The sequence below is a fragment of the Danio aesculapii genome, chromosome 11, assembly GCF_903798145.1.
Source record: "Danio aesculapii chromosome 11, fDanAes4.1, whole genome shotgun sequence".
NCBI classification, from domain to species: domain Eukaryota; kingdom Metazoa; phylum Chordata; class Actinopteri; order Cypriniformes; family Danionidae; genus Danio; species Danio aesculapii.
Window position 1 is genome coordinate 26,282,892 of NC_079445.1, and position 22,401 is coordinate 26,305,292.

Here is a 22,401-nt window from a genome sequence, read left to right on the forward strand (position 1 = left end):
TATTTGTTGACTTGGAAATGTGCAGCTGGCTCACATTAATTATATGACCTAAAGATGTTCAATTTTATGCTGTTTTATTTCCCTGATTGACAACTTACACTTGTTAACCAGTCCTTACCTGTTAGTGACATGTACCTTTGGAATTAAATCTAACCAATATAATGCACAATATTGACATCATGGGTCAATGATTCATTCAGTCATGACCACTAGTAGCATTTAACTTCATATTAATTAAATTAAATATAATAAATACAATTAAATGAAGTACAACAATGAAACATGTTACCTAAACTGAGATGTGATATGTTTTTTAGGTTTAGGTCCACGGTTTGTGCACAATGCTCTTATGTTGTAAAATCAAAGCCACATTTTGCAACAGCAACAAAACACTGTGGAACGTCTGATCAACACTAGAAAAATCTCTTGAAATCAGTAGTGACCCTAATAAAGCAGACATATTCACTCACAGATTCACTTTTCCACTAACAGCCACAGTTCAGCTTCTGGAATTGGTTCGCATGAACATTTTTAAACCATCAAAGTGGATTTTTAATATAATTATCTTTTTAGTTTCATCTGTGTTGTCTTGTATGTCAAATATTGAAATGTTAGCAGTGTCTTCATGAGTGTGAAATTTGGTTTATGATATTGTGATATTGTGCTGAGGTATGTGTGTGTTACTGACGCGTCTGAGAGTGTGTCTTCTCTGTATAGAGATGTAAATGAGCAGCGGGGGTCAAGACAGTGGAGGAGGGGGTCAGCAGCAACACAACCTCTGCAGGCCTCTCTTCACTTTAATCTGCTAGAAATCTCTTGAATTTAACCGTCTTTGTTGAACAAAATGGCAGTGATGCTCAAAAAATTACAGCATTAATCAAAAGCTGATGAAGATATATCATAAACTATTTTCCTTTGGTTTCTTTATTTTCATGTTCTCTGTTCTATAGTTGATGATAATCTGAGATCTCAGGCCCTGTCCACAGCAATAATTGTTTTGGGTTTTTTTGCATTTATACAAGCATTGTTTCAAGGGCTGCGAGCAGATGGAAATGGGGAAACTGGTTAAAATGGTGTGATGTGTATGCTACACCTTATAGAGTAAAACAAGCAGACAGAGTAGCAAGATACACTAAATCACAAAATAGTTGTGCTTCAGCACAAAAATGGCAACAAAGATTACTAAAGTCAGACGATTTTACTATCATGTGACTTTTGATGATCTGTGAATCCTCATGTTCTTTATGCTGCTGTTTATCATTTATTTACAACTATACCCCTGCAAAACCTGTCACAGACACATATCCATTTTAATTTCATTTAATTCAAATTACATTTTCAGCTAAAGACTGGTTAACAAACAGAAATAAAATAATAATGTTTATTTTGTTTTATTTTCCTGATTGAAAACTTACACTTGTTAACCAGTCCTTACCTGTTAGTGACATGATTAGAAATGTACATTTGGAATTAAACGTATTTAAAATGGATAAATAAGGATTAATGTCATTTCGAGCTATGGTTTACACAACACTGGTGCTGTCCTGAAACGAACTTTTTGAACAATGGCTTACAGAGTAAAAACCTGTAACTCTGGAAGAAATGGACTTTATGAAGTGTCTTGACTGAAGTGAGTTTATCATGGGCCATGAATGAAAAGTTAGTGACTGAAATGGCAGAGGTGGCCTGATGGTGGAGAATTTGTATCCGCCATCAGCTGTTTGCACTCATAGTGTGAGAAATGAACTGCAGTTGAACTTGTCGCAAAATTATAAACAAAATACCAAAAATCACATATGGTACAATGATGAACACTAACTTGTTGTTGTGTAAAATGCAGGAGGAAACTAGCGTCTAATGCTGATGTAATGATGATAATCCAGCAATGTGCTATAACATGTCAAATGGGATCATGAAAGGAGCATTCAAAAATCAACTCATGTAAACTCCTGAATCATATCAATGCCTTATTCTGTTTAATAAACATAATTAGATTACTGATGTCTATGTAAACAAAATCATTGACAGATTACAGAGCTGTGTTTGTGCTGCAGGCACTGCTAAGTTTATTTACACTACTATAACAACATGGTAAAGCTGTGTTAACTCTGTGCTTGGTTGTGTCTTTGCCATCATCTTCTGTTTCTGTCTGTACTCTGCATGTTAATGACTCTTCTGTGAGTTTACTGTATCCAGCATATAGGTGTGGTATACACCTTTATAGGTATTACACCATTTTAACTCGTTCTCCCATTTCTTGAAATAATACTAGTATGAATGCAAAACTTTATAAATCTGCAAAAAATCAAAAAATAAATATAACAATCTTCGCTGTGTAGACAGGGCTTGAGATATCCTGAACTATAGAACAGAGCACATACAAACAAAGAAACAAAAATAAAAGTGTTTATGATATATCTTCATCACTTTTTTCTTTAAATGTTAAAAAATGTTTTTGTTTCCTATTTTGAATTGTCATGATTGTCATTTTGAGAAACACAGACAGTTGGAGGTTAGAGACAGAGTTAGAGGTTTGTGTTGCTGCTGACCACACCACTGTAACCCCCACTGCTCATCTACATCTCTATACAGAGCAGACACACTCTCAGACGCTTCAGTATACAACACACACTACAGAGAACAGTTCCATATGCAGAAAGTACAGAAAGACTTTGTCAGTGGTAGTAATTAATAGTGATCAGATTATTTTATTTTATTTATTTTTTTTTTTTTTATTGAGTGAAAAGAACATAAATGACTGATATGACAGACATAGTGAAAGACTTTCCACTTTTAAATTTTTGTGACAGAACAATAAAACATTTATATATAAAAAAAAATATGATAAATAACATGACAATAATAACAGCAACAATATTAAATAAAAAGGAGTAAATAAAATAATAATAGTAAAAAAAATAAAATAAATAATAATAAATAAATAAAAGCATGATAAAAGTAGGGGGGGAAGAAAAAGGGGGGTGGAGGAGGTGATGTCAATGAATTGGAAAAATACAATCAGTGGACAAACTTATGAGCGACTGAAAGTAAGTTATGAGGGGTTGCCATTTATCGTAAAAAGATGTGTAATCGGCAGAGCGAGAGCATCTGATCTTTTCTACCTTCAGAAAGTACATGGTGTCTACAAGCCACTGTGAAACACTTGGTGGTTTAGACGACTTCCACAGAAATAAGATCCGTCGTCTAGCTAATAATGAGGTAAAGGCAAGTACCTCTAACTGTTTAAATGTAAATCGGGTCCAATCGTGATCAGATTATTTAAAGTAACGTTTAAATATTTGATATAAAAGACAACACAGATAAAACTAAAAAGGTAATTATATAAATAAATCCACTTTGATGGTTTAAAAATGTTCATGCATGAACATTTTTTCAATTTCCATCTGCTCGCAGCTCAGATTATCATCAACTATAGAAGTGCCTGCAGCACAAACACAGCTCTGTAATCTGTCAATGATTTTGTTTACATAGACATCAGTAATCTAATTATGTTTATTAAACAGAATAAGGCATTGATATGATTCAGGAGTTTACATGAGTTGATTTTTGAATGCTCCTTTCATGATCCCATTTGACATGTTATAGCACATTGCTGGATTATCATCATTACATCAGCATTAGACGCTAGTTTCCTCCTGCATTTTACACAACAACAAGTTAGTGTTCATCATTGTACCATATGTGATTTTTGGTATTTTGCTTATAATTTTGCGACAAGTTCAACTGCAGTTCATTTCTCACACTATGAGTGCAAACAGCTGATGGCGGATACAAATTCTCCACCATCAGGCCACCTCTGCCATTTCAGTCACTAACTTTTCATTCATGGCCCATGATAAACTCACTTCAGTCAAGACACTTCATAAAGTCCATTTCTTCCAGAGTTACAGGTTTTTACTCTGTAAGCCATTGTTCAAAAAGTTCGTTTCAGGACAGCACCAGTGTTGTGTAAACCATAGCTCGAAATGACATTAATCCTTATTTATCCATTTTAAATACGTTTAATTCCAAATGTACATTTCTAATCATGTCACTAACAGGTAAGGACTGGTTAACAAGTGTAAGTTTTCAATCAGGAAAATAAAACAAAATAAACATTATTATTTTATTTCTGTTTGTTAACCAGTCTTTAGCTGAAAATGTAATTTGAATTAAATGAAATTAAAATGGATATGTGTCTGTGACAGGTTTTGCAGGGGTATAGTTGTAAATAAATGATAAACAGCAGCATAAAGAACATGAGGATTCACAGATCATCAAAAGTCACATGATAGTAAAATCGTCTGACTTTAGTAATCTTTGTTGCCATTTTTGTGCTGAAGCACAACTATTTTGTGATTTAGTGTATCTTGCTACTCTGTCTGCTTGTTTTACTCTATAAGGTGTAGCATACACATCACACCATTTTAACCAGTTTCCCCATTTCCATCTGCTCGCAGCCCTTGAAACAATGCTTGTATAAATGCAAAAAAACCCAAAACAATTATTGCTGTGGACAGGGCCTGAGATCTCAGATTATCATCAACTATAGAACAGAGAACATGAAAATAAAGAAACCAAAGGAAAATAGTTTATGATATATCTTCATCAGCTTTTGATTAATGCTGTAATTTTTTGAGCATCACTGCCATTTTGTTCAACAAAGACGGTTAAATTCAAGAGATTTCTAGCAGATTAAAGTGAAGAGAGGCCTGCAGAGGTTGTGTTGCTGCTGACCCCCTCCTCCACTGTCTTGACCCCCGCTGCTCATTTACATCTCTATACAGAGAAGACACACTCTCAGACGCGTCAGTAACACACACATACCTCAGCACAATATCACAATATCATAAACCAAATTTCACACTCATGAAGACACTGCTAACATTTCAATATTTGACATACAAGACAACACAGATGAAACTAAAAAGATAATTATATTAAAAATCCACTTTGATGGTTTAAAAATGTTCATGCGAACCAATTCCAGAAGCTGAACTGTGGCTGTTAGTGGAAAAGTGAATCTGTGAGTGAATATGTCTGCTTTATTAGGGTCACTACTGATTTCAAGAGATTTTTCTAGTGTTGATCAGACGTTCCACAGTGTTTTGTTGCTGTTGCAAAATGTGGCTTTGATTTTACAACATAAGAGCATTGTGCACAAACCGTGGACCTAAACCTAAAAAACATATCACATCTCAGTTTAGGTAACATGTTTCATTGTTGTACTTCATTTAATTGTATTTATTATATTTAATTTAATTAATATGAAGTTAAATGCTACTAGTGGTCATGACTGAATGAATCATTGACCCATGATGTCAATATTGTGCATTATATTGGTTAGATTTAATTCCAAAGGTACATGTCACTAACAGGTAAGGACTGGTTAACAAGTGTAAGTTGTCAATCAGGGAAATAAAACAGCATAAAATTGAACATCTTTAGGTCATATAATTAATGTGAGCCAGCTGCACATTTCCAAGTCAACAAATATCTGTGACATTATCGCGGTGTTTGCCAGGGTTCACTTTGGGTGCACGCGACATGCTTTCGGCTGGCAGAGCGCACGATTTTTTTCCAGACTCAAGCGAACAGTTCGTGCAGCGCTGCATTTAATTGAATTTTTCTTCAAAATTAATTAAATTAACTTTATTGCCAACACTGTTGTTTCAGAGATCACTGCTACATGCACAGACCTGTTGCTGTTTATGACTTTCTGCTGTTTAAAACTTTCTTATTCATTTTATTTTAATATTATTTTGTATTATTATTTAAAAAATGTTTTATTTCATTATTAGTTACAGCTGCCGAAAAACGTTTAGTTGTTAAAAGCACTTATTGCACATTTTGACTTGTTGGATTGCAAGTTGCACACACAGACACAGACACAAGAAACATAGCTACAGATTTTTGAATGAAATCAAGGAAAAGTTTATTTAAAATCCACACACAGGCTTGAACTGAGGGCATGTTATGTGCTTTTGCTGAACTCCTGACAATGGAAATGCTTTTCAAAGTGATAAACTGTCAAGCTGAGTTTACCTGCAAAATAGCATAAGCTCACTAATAGAGCACCCCAGGCCAGCCCCCCAACCCCACCCATCCCCACCCCCCCTTGCAGTAGTGCAATTCCACCCTCAGTGATAAGTGGCTCCAGGCTACAGGTTGACAACAATAAAATCAATAACATTAAATAATACTATTAATATTTTTTTCTGTAATACTTTTCAAATAAGTTGCCTTCACTTTCTGTACATTTAAAATCACAATAAACATATGAAGTTTGGTAAAGGAAAAAATGTGGTATTAAAGGTAAAATAAAGAAATTTGTAAAATTTTAAAGTGATATAAGTATTATCCAGTTATGTGTCTTCCAGCATACTCAAGCAGGAATTCTCCTGGCTCAATGTCTTTGCAGGCAATTATTCCATAACCTAATAAATAGAGTATTAGTGATTATAACCCTGTGCGACACAAATATATATATATATATATATATATATATATATATATATATATATATATATATATATATATATATATATATATATAACAGCAAACAAAATGTGTTCACCTTTTAGATGTTGTTATTAGAGTCCTCCAATTCACAAATAAATGTGTTTTTGCATTTGCAACATTTTAGGAAGTTTTTAGGGAAATGTTTTTTTGTCTGAACAAATGCAAACAACATCCTTACAGGTGGTACTGCTTATGAAACCCATAACTGTAGCTTATATGTGACCCTGGACCACAAACCAACCTTATGTTGCATGGGTGTATTTTGGCAAAAACCAAAATTGCATGGCATGGGTTAAAATAATAGATTTGACTTTATTCCCAAAAATCAATAAAACATTAAGTCATTTTCCATTGACAATTTCTTACCATAAATACATCAAAACAGAATTCATGACTAGTAATATGCATTGCTAAGAGTTAAACCAAGTTTTAGAGCTAAGTTTTAAACCACTTTTAAAATAGAATAAACTTTTTCTCAATATTTAGATTTTTTGCTCCCTCAGATTTCTGAAGTAGTTGTTTTTCTGACAAATAATGTCCTGTTTCAACAAACCATACATCAATGCAAAGCTAATTTATTCTTATTTTTCAGAAAAATGTATACAATTGACACTTATGACTGGTTTTCTGTAAGGTCACAATGATATGGTTTTGTGTAAGTCATATTGTTGTGAAAAAGTAAAATAGTTTATATAAAAGGTTCATACTGTATTTACAAATGTGATTAAGTAAATGCTTATCTGTGTTGCCATATTCAGTAAAAAATAGTCTACATTGTGTATGTCTAGATTTACAATGTATGTGACATCATAATACAGGAGCATTCTGGCTGGTGCAGTCTAAACAGGAAAAACACTAATTGTATAGAAATAATTTGAAAGAAAATCAATCCCAATCATACTTTAATGTTTCAAAGATTTCACACATTCCACATCCACACACTAATGTCTTTTTATATAAGTTAATCAAATTCGTTGTTAGATGGGATTTACAGTCTTACAGTGCTGAAGGCAGAATCTTGAATGATAACTTACCTTTCTCTTGACTTATAACTTTTTTCTGAAAGATGTCTTTATCTGTTCCAGAAGCAATGAATTCCAAAGCTTCCTTTTCCGCACAGACTCTTCTAGGTCTCATATTCCTATGAAATATGTTAAAACATATTTAGGGTACAGTGCATTTGACCATATTGATATATTTTCTTTTACCTGTTTTCCGATTTACTTTTATTAAAAGGTGCTATATAAATAAAGCTTTACTTACATTACTGACTTACAAAAAAAATTATAATAAAAAATTAGTATATAGTAAATAAAAAAATCACCAAAGCACTACATTGCATTTTTAACAAACATTTTATCATGTTAGCATTTAGATATTATTATAATATAAATTGAGAATGTGCAACTTACCTTTTCTGTCTTAATTGAAAAAGTCGGATGAAATATGGCCTCCGTAGACTTTTCTTTGTATGGTCGATTTAGTAGGTTGAAAAATCTCCAATGTAGTAATCTACAAGCAGTTTTGTCCTCCAAAGTTGTTGTTTGTTACTTAGCAAAAAAGTAAATGGAGGTTCTATTAAGTACCCAGAATATATATTCACACAAACCGACCCAGCTACTGTATCTGGATCATGATTGGATAAGACTCAAATAGCCCCATTAATGTTGGTACAGTCATGCAAATTTCGGTAGGAACGAATGGGGGTTCAAAACATTGGTAACTGGTTAGTTTTAATTTGACTAATCTTATAAAAAGTTAAACTGGCAGTAAATAATTAAAAAAATGCCGTTGTCATATTTTTCATAAATAAATGATAAATATCCATTTTTCATTTCCTAAAAATGCCATCTCAGTGTGGAAAGAAGGCCGAAACAAATATGTGTTTTTAAACAAAAAATATATTAGTGCGGCCAAAGTTTGTCCTAAAGTTTAACATTAAATAAAGTTAGATTATGATTAAAAATTCAGTGTTCCAGCTAAGGTCCCCTGTTGGATAGGTAAACGCCGCTCAGAGCTTCAGGTCCCCACTTGGTGTGCGTTTTAGTAAAAATGCAGTAACATTCACTGAGAAATAGATCAAATGTGTGTGTGCTCATTTAAGTTGGCCAGTGTATATATTTAGGTGTTTTGAAACATCCTAGAGATGTGGCCAAAGTTCTTCTGGATTGAGTTTGTGTCAGTTTGTTCTGTTTCTTCATGTATTTCCAGACAGACTGGATGATGACCAAACTGACATTAATCTAAAGCAGATGTTTTTGATGATGTTCATTGGCAGCTTTATTATGAAAGCAGTTTCCACAGTCCACACTGCAACACGAAAATGCCGTTGTCATATTTTTCATAAATAAATGATAAATATCCATTTTTCATTTCCTAAAAATGCCATCTCAGTGTGGAAAGAAGGCCGAAACAAATATGTGTTTTTAAACAAAAAATATATTAGTGCGGCCAAAGTTTGTCCTAAAGTTTAACATTAAATAAAGTTAGATTATGATTAAAAATTCAGTGTTCCAGCTAAGGTCCCCTGTTGGATAGGTAAACGCCGCTCAGAGCTTCAGGTCCCCACTTGGTGTGCGTTTTAGTAAAAATGCAGTAACATTCACTGAGAAATAGATCAAATGTGTGTGTGCTCATTTAAATTGGGCAGAGCATATATTTAGGTGTTTTGAAACATCCTAGAGATGTGGCCAAAGTTCTTCTGGATTGAGTTTGTGTCAGTTTGTTCTGTTTCTTCATGTATTTCCAGACAGACTGGATGATGATCAGATCAGATCTCTGTGTGGAGCACTGGCTGTTGTCAGACTGTTGTCAAAAATAGAGTCAGCATGCTTGTGTTTGCTTTATAATTTAGCAAGGTAAAACAAAGCTTTGTCTCCTATTTTGAATCATCAGGCAGAAATGTTTGTAAAATAGTATGTATTATGTAACACTCATAGTAAATATAACACACACACACACACACACTGCAGAGTACTATATACTTTGTCAAATAAAATACAAACTTTTAAATATATATTTGCTTATTTAATTGAAGTATGACTTGAACGATTTTTATTTTTGTGCAATGATTCGTATGTAGATAGATTTAACAGCTACTGTTATTGGCCAAGTGAAAAACCTTCAGATGTAATTTAGTTTTGTTTAGACGCTGACTAAAAACAAGTTTTGAAGTTTTTTGATGTTTATGTGTTATCTACATTTTCAGGGTTAAACTACATATTTGTACGAAGAGTTTGAGTCAATATTGTGAAAATTGCACATTTAACTGAAACAGTTAATTTACGAAATGTGAAAATGTTTATATTATACAGAGTAATGTGTTATGCATTTATGGCCAAATAAATATAAACAGTTTAAATACAAGCAAAATAATAAGTAATAGCCCTAAGGTAACTTTTTGTTTGAATTTGTGTATTTTTCATATATTTCTTGCTTGTATTCTTGCCATGATAAACATATATGTTTATATAGCAACCCATGTTCTGTTGTCATTAATATGTTAATAAACTTTAGGTAGAACTGTCAGAGATATAAACACAAAAGCAAGTGATGCAACAAAGTTTGATAAAAAAAAATCTTGAATGATTATAAACATTGTTTAAAATAACAATAATTTTAAAAAATCTTGAATGATTATAAACATTGTTTAAAATAACAATAATTTTAAAAAATCTTGAACGACATTAATGATAAATAAATATGATCATTAATGACTTCTCTATTTATCTGTCTGATTTTCCGGGGGTTTTCTTTTGACTGCCACCTGACATTGTAAAGAATATCTCAACAGCGGACGCGTCATGTATAAAAGGCTCGTCTGTATGTTGCGCACGCTGTCAGCAGAGGTTCACGATGCTGCGCCAGGAGAAAGTATAAATCAGCCTTTAGTATTGAGCGGCACATGTTTGGATGACTTTATATTTACTAATAGTTCCCTTTTTCAATATCTCTGTAAGAACAGTGTTGATAATTATTGAAAAAGAAAACAGTCATTGCCTTAAAACATAAAAAGTAACTGTAAAAACTGTAAAAAGACTGAATATATATTAATTATAAAAATTAAAAAAACACAGTAATTGCCTTAAAACGTACACTGTAAAAAATACTTGAGAGATTTTTTTATAAACATTCCGAAATTGGGCAAATTATAAAAAATGTATATAATTTTTAGTATGTTTTATTTGTATGCTTTATATGTATTACATGTATTACTTTCAATGGCAAGCCTAAAATATTTGCAGGTAAAACTTATTTAGCATTAAATGTTTCTATCAGAATATTTAATAATAAGTAAAGGTTTAAATCTTCAAAAGTTATCATGTAAATAAAGTTAATTAAAGTTAAAAGTCTCAAAAGGTCCCCTGTTGGATAGGTAAACGCCGCTCAGTGCTTCAGGTCCCCACTTGGTGTGTGTTTTAGTAAAAATGCAGTAACATTCACTGAGAAATAGATCAAATGTGTGTGTGCTCATTTAAGTTGGCCAGTGTATATATTTAGGTGTTTTAAAACATCCTAGAGATGTGGCCAAAGTTCTTCTGGATTGAGTTTGTGTCAGTTTGTTCTGTTTCTTCATGTATTTCCAGACAGACTGGATGATGATCAGATCAGATCTCTGTGTGGAGCACTGGCTGTTGTCAGACTGCTTGTGCAGACAGTAATCTCACTGTATAATTACAATTAAAGACAAAAATAATGTTTGGAAATGTAAATTGCTATTTCAAGCTGACGCGCTACAAAAAAACAGGGGGGGGGACTAATAAGTTGACTTAATTCCTTCATGTTTTCCCAACACAACTCTGTTGTGTGGAACCCAGCATTTTACAGTGATGGATAAATTGTAAATAAATCAGATTTCATTCCTATTCCTTGAATAAATGTTAAAAAATGCAATTATTCTGACACTACACACAACTGGGTAATTTAGTTCCTCACTTCACAACAAAACCTTTGAAACCCTTGAAAAAAAAAAACAGTATTCAGCAGTAAAACAAATATTGAGTTTTGAGCTCCAAAATCTTTATGTAGTGTTTGTGATGCTGAGAAATGACGAATAAATGAAACATCGTTCTTAACCAGCCTAGCTTAGATAGTATGGAGCAAAACATGTTCAGATGACTTTATATTTACTAATATTTCACTTGTTGAATATCTCTGAAACAACAGTGTTGATAATTATTTTATTAGACACCGGTTATTGACATCAAAAATAGATTGTAAAATTACTTTTAATTGTATATAATTATACAAACTTATAAAAAAAACGTATTACAACTAACAGTAAACAGTTAAAATAATCAAGTAATTTTATTTTGAAAGTTAAGCAAGTCATTTATATATTCATCCATACCTACATACACTACACAACGCAGCCAAAAAAGACTGATCAATTGTAAATAACTAAATTTTTCATTATTGTACACCAACATAATAAATATGACTAAATACAATTAATGTAACCACTAAAATTACAATAAACAATTTAATTCCTCACTCCACAACAAAACCTTTAAAACCAATTGAAAAAAAAACTTTCAATAGAAATAAAATGATTGATTCTTGAGCATCAGAATCTTTGCAGTTCTTGGCAAATTGGAAATAAAACAGGCATTGCTCATATCCAACAGGGGACCAGGGCTCATACTAACTAATTCACTTTTCTTTGTCTACTCTAAGCTCACATTTCTTCACACAAGGTCCAATTTCTGTAAACCACATATTTTATTTAATAAACCAATAAAAGCTGCTGCTTTATTAAGCTTTTTAAATGTATATAGTACTTGTCCTACAGTATTTAGCACTAGAGTGAAATAATAATGGAAATAACTCAGATATTATTTTGCTTCACTTTAATCTTAGATGTCCTAAATGAGTAAAGTTATATTTGAAGACTTTAGAGGAGTTTAGAAGTTTAAAAGACTCTAAACTAAAAGACTTTAGAAGTGTTAAATCTCCCCCAGAGTCTCTCAGGGCCATCAGCCATTCACAGACAATAGAGAAGTGTGTGTGAATGACGTGTGTGAAACGGCCCGCAGTACCTCCCCCAGCCTACAGAGACGCTGCTGAGAATGACTTTACACACACACACACACTTAGGTCCCCTCATGGTCAAAATTAAAAAAACATTACCAAAGGTCTTTTCACTTGATTTTAGCATGTTTTAAGGCATGACCAAGAGGGGACCTGAAAAAAGGTCCCCTCTTGGCTCCAGGTCCCCTCTTGGTGGGTGTGTAACCACGACATGGTCCCCTCTTAGATAGGTGCGCAACACACACACACACACACACACACACACACAAAAACAGACCAAGGAGAAATAAAGATGAACGACAAGAATAAAGAATGGTGGCCCACACTGGCGCAGTAGGTAGCTCGATTGCCTCACAGCAAGAAGGTTGCTGGTTCAAGCCTCGACTAGTTTAGTTGGCATTTCTGTGTGGAATTTGCATGTTCTCCCAATGTTCGCGTGGGTTTCCTCTGTGTGCTCCGGTTGCCCCCACTGCCCAAAGACATGTGGTATAGGTGAATTTGGTAAGCTAAATTGGCCGTAGTGTAGAAGTGTGAAGGAAAGTGTATGGGTGTTTCCCAGTGCTGGGTTTCAGCTGGAAGGTTCATTCTGCTGTGGCAACCCCTGATTAATAAAGGGACTATTAGCTGAAAAAAAAAGAATGAATGAATAAATGTCTCGGGTGATTCTATCTATTCCACCCAGCACTTCTCTCGTTTCCCTCTTTCACTTGTCAGCTTCCTGTCCTTAAAATCTGAAATCTTATGGATTTATTTCAGTCAGTAGCTGAAACAAAATGATTTTGTTCATTTGAATGATCTAAACTGCTTTCTCAGGGTATCAAATGTAGTTCAATCTGCTCGCACTGCTCAACTAAAATGACTCCCTGTCACCGTCTGCTCTCACTCACTTGAGGGGGGAGCTAACCTTCGACCTCAACCAAGTCAAAACTTACTTCATACTCCATTTATTATTATCATTAATATTAATTAAACATTAAGTATATAATATAAAAGGAACTGTATTTAATGCTCAATCGCCTCACAGCAAGATGGTTTGAACCCCTCGCTGGTTTGAACCCCAGCTGCGTCAGTTGGCATTTCTGTCTGGAGTTTGCATGTTCTCCACGTGTTTGCGTTGGTTTCCTCTGGATGCTCTGGATTCTCCCACAGTCCAAAGAAATGCAGTACAGGTGAATTGAATAAGCTAAATTGGCCGTAGTGTATGCGAGTGTGTGCAAGAGTGTGTGGGTGTTTCCCAGTGTTGGGTTGCGTCTGAAAGGGCATACGCTGCATAAAACATGTGCTGGATAAGTTGGCGGTTCATTCCGCTGTGGCAACCCATGAATAATAAAGGGCCTAAGCCGAAAAGAAAATGAATGAATGAATAATTAGTTAAGTGACCTAGTCAGTGAGCTGGGTATCACATCACTAACTGATCATATAATTATTTACAGTGCACCTAACCTAACAATTTGTTGGGAAAAAATTAATCATCAACTATTTCTTTCCCTATTTTTTTTTTATTTTGCCACAAGTATTATTTTTTAAGTAAAAATCCTAAAATAAAGTAGGTGTTCTGTCTGGGGAAAAGGGAATTTTAAAATCTGATCTACAGGCCTAGAAACCCATGGATATTAATAAACTTTTTTAAAGTGCCTAAAAATAATTCCGTGTCAACCTTTCGAATATCACATCGGTTTAACATTGTTCTTTCAGACTACAATGACTTTTTAAAACATAGAGTGAAACAACTGGATGAATCATGGAAATCGTTTTTCCAAATGTGTGGAAACCCTGTAGCCGAGAGGGGTCTATAAAGCAATAGGTTTTCAGCCTGGCTGAGTCAATAATATCCCCGTTGTGTCATGACATCATTTTCAGGAGTGGGTCAATGGCTATGAATGAAATCAAATTTCAGCTTTTTATGCCTCCCCAGTTCTGCAGACGCTTTTGGTTATGTGGTATTGACCGAAAACCTTCATTATGAACTGAAAATGTCCCGTCTCTAAAAGGTTCTTCATAAATTTGAACTCTGCCGGGTTACTAATGGAATGACAAGGCCAGATGAACCATTTAATGCATATTGATGACACTGAAATAGGATTTTTTTTAAACTTATTGTACTGAAGTTCAAATAATGGAAATCAAATAATGCTTTGTGCATGAGTTATACATAATAAGATGCAGCTTTAAAGTGAAGCACATTATTCAAGACTTAATCATTTTTGGTGAACCGAGGCTATTAAATAAATGAAGAGAATGAACAGTTATTACCATAATAGCTACCTGTTTGAGAAGAAAGTAAAGACAAGACTGGACGATGGTGCATTGAGAGATTTACTGACCCCATAACCTAATACACTTCTATTAGTATATAATATGACTGTATTGACTGAACTGCCATGTGAAGCTGCAGTCTGGCTGAATTACTTTGTTTTTGTGTCTGAGCAACATTTCATAGCTGCTGAACACAGCAGCACTCTCACTCACTGTCTCACCATCTCAATATCTCACTGTCTCACTCACTTACAGTCTCACTCACTCCCTCACTGTCTCATTTACACAGTCACTTACTTATTCACTCACTTATTCATACACTCGTTCACTCAGTCTCCCGCACTCATTCACCATTTCACTTATTCGCCATCTCACTCACTTATTCACACACTCACTCATTCACTTAGTCTCACTCACTCATTCACTCACTCACTCACTGTCTCACTTAATCACTTACAAACTATCTCATTCACTCACTAACTCACCCACTCACTCATCGTCCCATTCCCCAACTCATTCACTCACTCACTAATTTACTCACCATATTACTGTCACCATTACACTTACTCGCCATCTCACTCACTTATTCACACACTCACTCATTCACTGACCGTCTTGCTCACTCTCTCACTCACCAACTCACCGTCTCACTCACTCAACATCTCACTCACTTATTCACACACTCACTCATTCACTCAGTCTCACTCATTTATTTACTCACCGTCTTGCTCATTCATTCACTCACTCACAGTCTCAATCCTTCACTCATTCATTCACTCAGTCTCACTCACTCAATCATTTACTCACCGTCTTGCTCATTCATTCACTCACTCACAGTCTCACTTACTCACCATCTCACTCACTCATTCACTGTCTCACTCACTCACTCACCATCTCACTCACTGTCTCACTCATTCACTTACTGTCTCACTCATTCACTCACTGTCTCACTCCCCATCTCACCCACTCATTCACTCACTCACTGATTCACTCACTCAATCACCATGTCACTCATTCATTCACTCACCGTCTCACTCACCATCTCACCGACTTATTCACTCACTCACCGTGTCACTCATTCACTCACTCACCATCTCACTTACTCATTAACTCACTCACTCATCCACAGTCCCACTCACTCTTTACTCACTCATTCACCATCTCACTTACTCACCGTCTCACTCACCCATTCACTCATTCACCCTTTCACTCACTGACTGGCTGTCTCACTCATTTAGTGACTGTCTCACTCACTCATTCACTCACACACTCACTCAATCTATCACTGACTGTCTCACCCACTCATTTAGTGGCTGTCTCACTCACTCACTCACTCACTCACTATATCAATGACTGACGGTCTCACCCACTCACTCCATCACTGACTGACAGTCTCACTCACCCACTCATTCAGTGGCTGTATCACTCACTCACTCACTGACTGTCCTACTCATTTACTCACACTAATTCACTCACTCAATCGATCACTGACTGTCTCACCCACTCACTCACTCCATCACTGACTGACAGTCTCACCCACTCATTCAGTGACTGTCTCACTCACTCATTCACTCACACACTCATTCACTCACTCTATGACTGACTGACAGTCTCACCCACTCACTCACTCGCTCAGTCACTCACTCCATCACTGACTGACAGTCTCACTCACCCACTCATTCAGTGACTGTCTCACTCACTTACTCATTCACTGACTGACAGTCTCACTCACCCACTCATTCAGTGACTGTCTCACTCACTTACTCATTCACTGACTGACAGTCTCACTCACCCACTCATTCAGTGACTGTCTCACTCACTCACTCACTCACTCACTGGCTGTCTTACTCACTCATTCACTCACTGACTCACTACAATAAAAGTAAACAAAAAAATCTAGATTGTAGCAGGTTGCACTAATACCCTGGGATGTTTTTCTAAGTAGAGACACAAAATTTATGAAAAATAGGTGAAATATAAACAAAAACAACTGTTTGGTTAATATTCTGATAAGGTATGGTTTGTCCTTATTTTACCCAAATTTGAGTCGAATCAACCCAGCATTTTTAGTCTGTAATAAATATAGTTTATAGCACATACACCCTAATACTTATTTCTGTCCTAAATAAATATAAAAACAAATGTTTTAGGGAGCTCTCAAAACTCGTTTAACATATTTAATTTCATTGGAATTTATTAGGCAAATAACAAACTTCTCTCAGCAGCGAGAAATTAATCAAGCATAACATTCAACCATTAAACCTCATTTTTTTATATTGCTGCAAGTAAATAGCTGTAATTGGGCTTCTAAATACAAAAATAATAAAAAGCTTGACTATTTTTTGGCAGTTCTTGTAAAACTGTTAGTATGAAAATTCATGCGTAATACCGTAAGTGTTATTATATCCTAGCATTAGAAACATTGGCTTACAGAAACATAAAAAATGAAAAATTAAAGGCAGATGTGGCACAAGCCTTACATTTCTAGTCTAAAATTTTTTCACTTTATTAGGTACACCTTACTAGCACCAGGTTGGACCCTCTTTTGCCTTCAGAACTGCCTTAATCCTTCATGGCATAGATTCAACAAGGTACTGGAAATAATCCTCAGAGATTTTGGTCCATATTGACATGATTGTCGGCTGCACATACGTGATGCCAATCTCCCGTTCCAACACATCCCAAAGCTGCTCTATTGGATTGAGTTCTGGTGACTGTGGAGGCCGTTTGAGTAAAGTGAACTCATTGTCATGTTCAAGAAACCAGTCTGAGATGATCTGTGCTTTATGACGTGTTGCATTATCCTGCTGGAAGTAGCCATCAGAAGATGGGTACACTGTGGTCATAAAGGGATGGACATGATCAGCAACAATATTCAGGTAGGCTGTGGCATTGACACAATGCTCAATTGGGACTAATAGGCCCAAAGTGTGCCAAGAAAATATCCCCCACACCACTACACCACCACCACCAGCCTGAACTGTTGAGAAAGACAGGATGGATCCATGCTTCATGTTGTCGATGCCAAATTCTGACCCTACCATCCGAATGTCACTGCAGAAATTGAGACTCATCAGACCAGGTAATGTTTTTCCAATCTTCTATTGTCCAATTTTGGTGAGCCTGAGCGAATTGTAGCCTCAGTTTCCTGTTCTTAGCTGACAAAAGAGGCACCCGTAGTGGTTTTCTGTTGCTATAGCCCACCCACTTCAAGGTTTGACATGTTGTGCATTTAGAGATGCTCTTCTGCATACCTTGGTTGTAACGAGTGGTTATTTGAGTTACTGTAGCCTTTCAATCAACTGGAACAAGTGTGGCCATTCTCCTTTGACCTCTGGCATCAACAAGGCATTTGCGCCCACAGAACTGCCGCTCACTGGATATTTTCTCTTTTTCAGACCATTCTCTGTAAACCCTAGAGATGGTTGTGCATGAAAATCCCAGTAGATCAGCAGTTTCTGAAATACTCAGATCAGCTTGTCTGGCACCAACAACCATGCCACGTTCAAAGTCACTTAAATCACCTTTCTTCCCCATTCTGATGCTCAGTTTGAACTGCAGCACATCTTGACCATGTCTACATGCCTAAATGCATTGAGTTGCTGCCATGTGATTGGCTGATTAGAAACTTGCGTTAACGAGCAGTTGGACAGGTGTACCTAATAAAGTGGCTGGTGAGTGTATATTGTGCATGCATTTTCCCTCAGTGTTTTAAGTTATTTTTAAAAGATTGTCCTTTTCACACATCTTGTATTCGTTGACATTCATACAAAACATTGAAAATACGCATACTAAAGTCTTTCCTATTTCCAGCTTCCCTCAGATTGAACTTGCTAAAGCCCTCAGGATGGACTCATTTGAGATTTTTAATGGAGCTATTGGAGGCACTTGGCACCCAACCCTGCTGAGATAGTTCATTTCTGAAATATTTCTGTCGCAAAGAGCAAATAAAAGGACTATTTAGAATGAGGTTTTATAGAGCTCATTTTTCCCTTTTACACCACCAAAGTGCCATCCTCATGTTGCCTTTGGACAATTTAGAGAGTCGTTATCATTAAACTTTCACACACTCCAGACATTTCTGAATATCAGGACTGCTTACCCCAGCTATAATTCTGTTTGAATACAAGATCGTTAGGCTAAAAGCTATTTTTCTGCTCTTTCCTATCGCATTAGTGCTATATTAGAAGCCAAACATAACAAACATATCAATTAAAGGGAAATAATATGGTCTAGTGTGGTCAAATAACCCTGTGCAGCAATAAACTGGCCTCCTCCATACTAGATAGAAACATTTTATCAAGAGGTCAAAGGTTATGAAAATAATGAGGAGATGCTATAAGAGTTTGCCGACACAAAATAGCCCCGCATGAGAAAATACATGAACTTAAACACTGTTCTAGAGGAAAACATGGCCGGAGGGTGCCTGGTTGTTAGGGTGTATTGATTGGTTGCTAGGGAATTGAGAGTTTTACAGTGGTATTTATGATTGTTTATTAACCTTGTGCACTGTTCAAATTTACTACCCTTATTATGTTTGGGATGAAAACCACTAAATTAAACTGTAAAATGTAAAATCAGATAAATATTTTTCACTTTTTTGCATAAATCTGTTAATCAACCCCAGTCCTGATAAAACTACTAAACTGATTAGAAAAATACAGGATTTAAACTCTTTAATTGCCAAATTCATACATGATGTCACTGATTTGGTGGAAAACACACAAAATGATTTACTTCCAATATAGAAAGTAATCGTGCACTGGAATTTTAACCTTTTATCACAGTCTTGGACATGTGAAAGATTAGTAACAACATTGCTTTGATGCATTGTTAGTTTCTATGCAGCAAACATTATAATTGAATTTAATAAAAGCAGATAAAAAATTTACTCCCTAATTTACTGTTGGTGGCTGTTCTTGCCGCATTGACTTCCATTATAACCACATTTTTGATCGCAAAGCCATGTCTTCATATAATCATGCATTCTTGATTGTTTTCCATGTAAGGAAGAGGTAAAATTGGTCATTTTTACTCTTGATTATCAGTTGGCACCATTAAACATTTAGACAGGTCTGTAAAAAAATAGTTTCTGGATTTTATATATACTGAGTTATATGGAGTATAGCAGCAAATTATAGTGTATGTTGGTTTAAATCAGTTCTTGTTGCCTAGATAAACCACTTAAATGCATGATTGGCTTGAAAGAAGGTCTTGAGATGATTTTACAAGAAATGCTTCTTAAACCAGTCTTAGCTGTTTTTAGCCTGGTAAGGCTGGTTAAATGAATAAATGAATGAATGAATACATTTAAGATGAATTTTGGGCACTTTTCATTAAGTTAGCTAAAACTGTTGAATACATGTTGACATAACTAAAAGACAAGGGGTCCGTTCTTCATACCTCGCTTAAATGATCTAAGATGATTGGGCAGATCCTGGATCTTAAATCTTGATCTCTGGCTAATTTGGTTCTTTAAAGATGTTCACGAAATAGATTAAAATGTCTGGATGAACTGATCGGAGATCGCTGTGTGTGTTGTAAAGGACTGATCTATCGATCATCAAAATCATGATCAGCAATGCAATGACTGGCTGACGGCACAACAGCGTAATGCCATCGTCTAATTAATATTCAATCATCCATGTAAGCAAAATTACATAAAATTCGTAGAAACTGTTTGTTAAATATGAGACGTTTTACGCAATAACTTTCCACATTTGCTGTGGGCTGCAGGCTTTACACTTTGATTTAGCAACTTATTTCATTTTACATTAAGAGCGGATTTTCTTTTTTATAGTAGGCCTATTCAAGTCTCTTAATCGCGTAAGGATAATGGCTTAAATTATTTTTGCACCAAAAATAGCATTTTGATATCGGTTTGAGATTGATCATTGATCACCGTCATATTAGCTGTCAAAATGTGTGCATGACTGCATAAATTACTATATTTGAAACAAAAGAATGAGAATATTGGGCAAGTCTATTTTCATACACAAACTGTACTAAAGCTGGCTCGGTACCTTAAAATAGTACATGTTTATATCTAAAAAGTCCATAAACGTTCTCTTTGACCCAAGTGACAATTTTGTACTGTATATTACATTTATATACTGTATTTCGGAGTGCAGCTTGCATGTTTTATTTATAATATAAAAGTTTGAGTTTTATTTTATTTATATCTATTTTTAAAACTTCTATTATAGTATTACCTTTACTTGAAATGACCCAATCTAATCCTCCCGAGCAGGCTTGATCTTCCAGACCTGTTGCTATGACAACAACTCTCGGAAGAGTTTTGAAAAACGAAACGATCCTGGTGTCAAATCGTAAATAACAAAATCCAGCTAATTGAGTAATCCACAAACAAAGAACGGACCCCAGCTAAAAAATGCATCTTAAACCAGACTAAGCTGGTTTTCTGCATTTCACTTGTCAGATTAGTTGATGATGGATTCTGGGAAATGTTCAGTTAGTTGCCAGCCAAACCAGTTACTGTATATACCTGCTTGTCCTGGCTGAGTGATAATTTTAGGCTAGTTTCAGCTTGCTCTGAAGATCTCCTGGTCTCTAGATATGGCTTGAATTCCTCCCTCAATATAAATCTTTATGCATCTACTACACAATTATAGATAAACACACAGCCTACCGGGAGCGCTGCTATGCATTATGCTGACAAATAGCCCGGCCCCTAGCAGCTCACCTCTGCCTCTTTGGAGAAAGACAAAATTCACACACACATATACACACACACACCACAGAGGTCAATGTTTCCTAGGTGGGCAAGAGGTCAGCTTGGCTGGACTTGGAGGCAGCATCTTGTCAATCAATGTGTCTCGAGACGCCCCAGCACTTCCTTATTAATGCAATACCTGTCAACACAGCATATCACTCAAGATATCTGGAGCTGCGACATGCTGACCTGGCTCAAAATACCTCTGTGAAGTGGGAGGAGCTTGTGTTTGATAATGCCAGACTCTGTATTTGTTTGTGCATTATATATGTAAAATGACTTTAAGCCAATAGTGAGCAAGATGGATTAAATGTGTATGCCTAGTTTATTTGGATAAAACTAAAGCTGCATATATCCCTTTCTTCAGTTGTTTGCTAATGCTAAACTCCCTCTGCATTTCATTGCAGAACGTGACAGTCGTTGTTCCCCTGTTGAAGCTGCTGTGTAATGAGAAAACACACTGCATTATTAATCATTACTAAGTAGATGGAAAAGAGAAAGGACACTGAGAGAATTCATAATTAAAGAATAAATATAAGAATTGTTCTTGCATGTATAGGTGGGTCTAGACGCTTTAATATTTGAGAAATGAGCCACAGTATATGGAACACTTACTGCATGCACCAATTCCAGTTTGAGCTATCTATCATTGAAACAAACAGACAAACAAACAAACAGCAGTATCATTTAAAATGTTTACTTTATGGTAAAAGGAAAATATGCAGGGTATATGCAAATGTATAATCTTTTACAGAAATAAAAAACACTATTTGTGCTTCATTTTTATCCTCCACCCTACATTAAGTATTCACTATTGCATATCCACAAACCGGCTCTTCTGAACATTTAATTTTGAGAAA

At 35.4% G+C, this 22,401-nt stretch overlaps 1 protein-coding gene across 4 annotated transcripts in view; it reads right to left on the bottom strand.

The window, feature by feature from the left end:
• The window catches only part of kaznb (kazrin, periplakin interacting protein b), a 370,845-nt gene that overhangs the window by 99,806 nt on the left and 248,638 nt on the right, over positions 1 to 22,401 (bottom strand). The gene's annotated exons all lie outside the window — the stretch shown is intronic.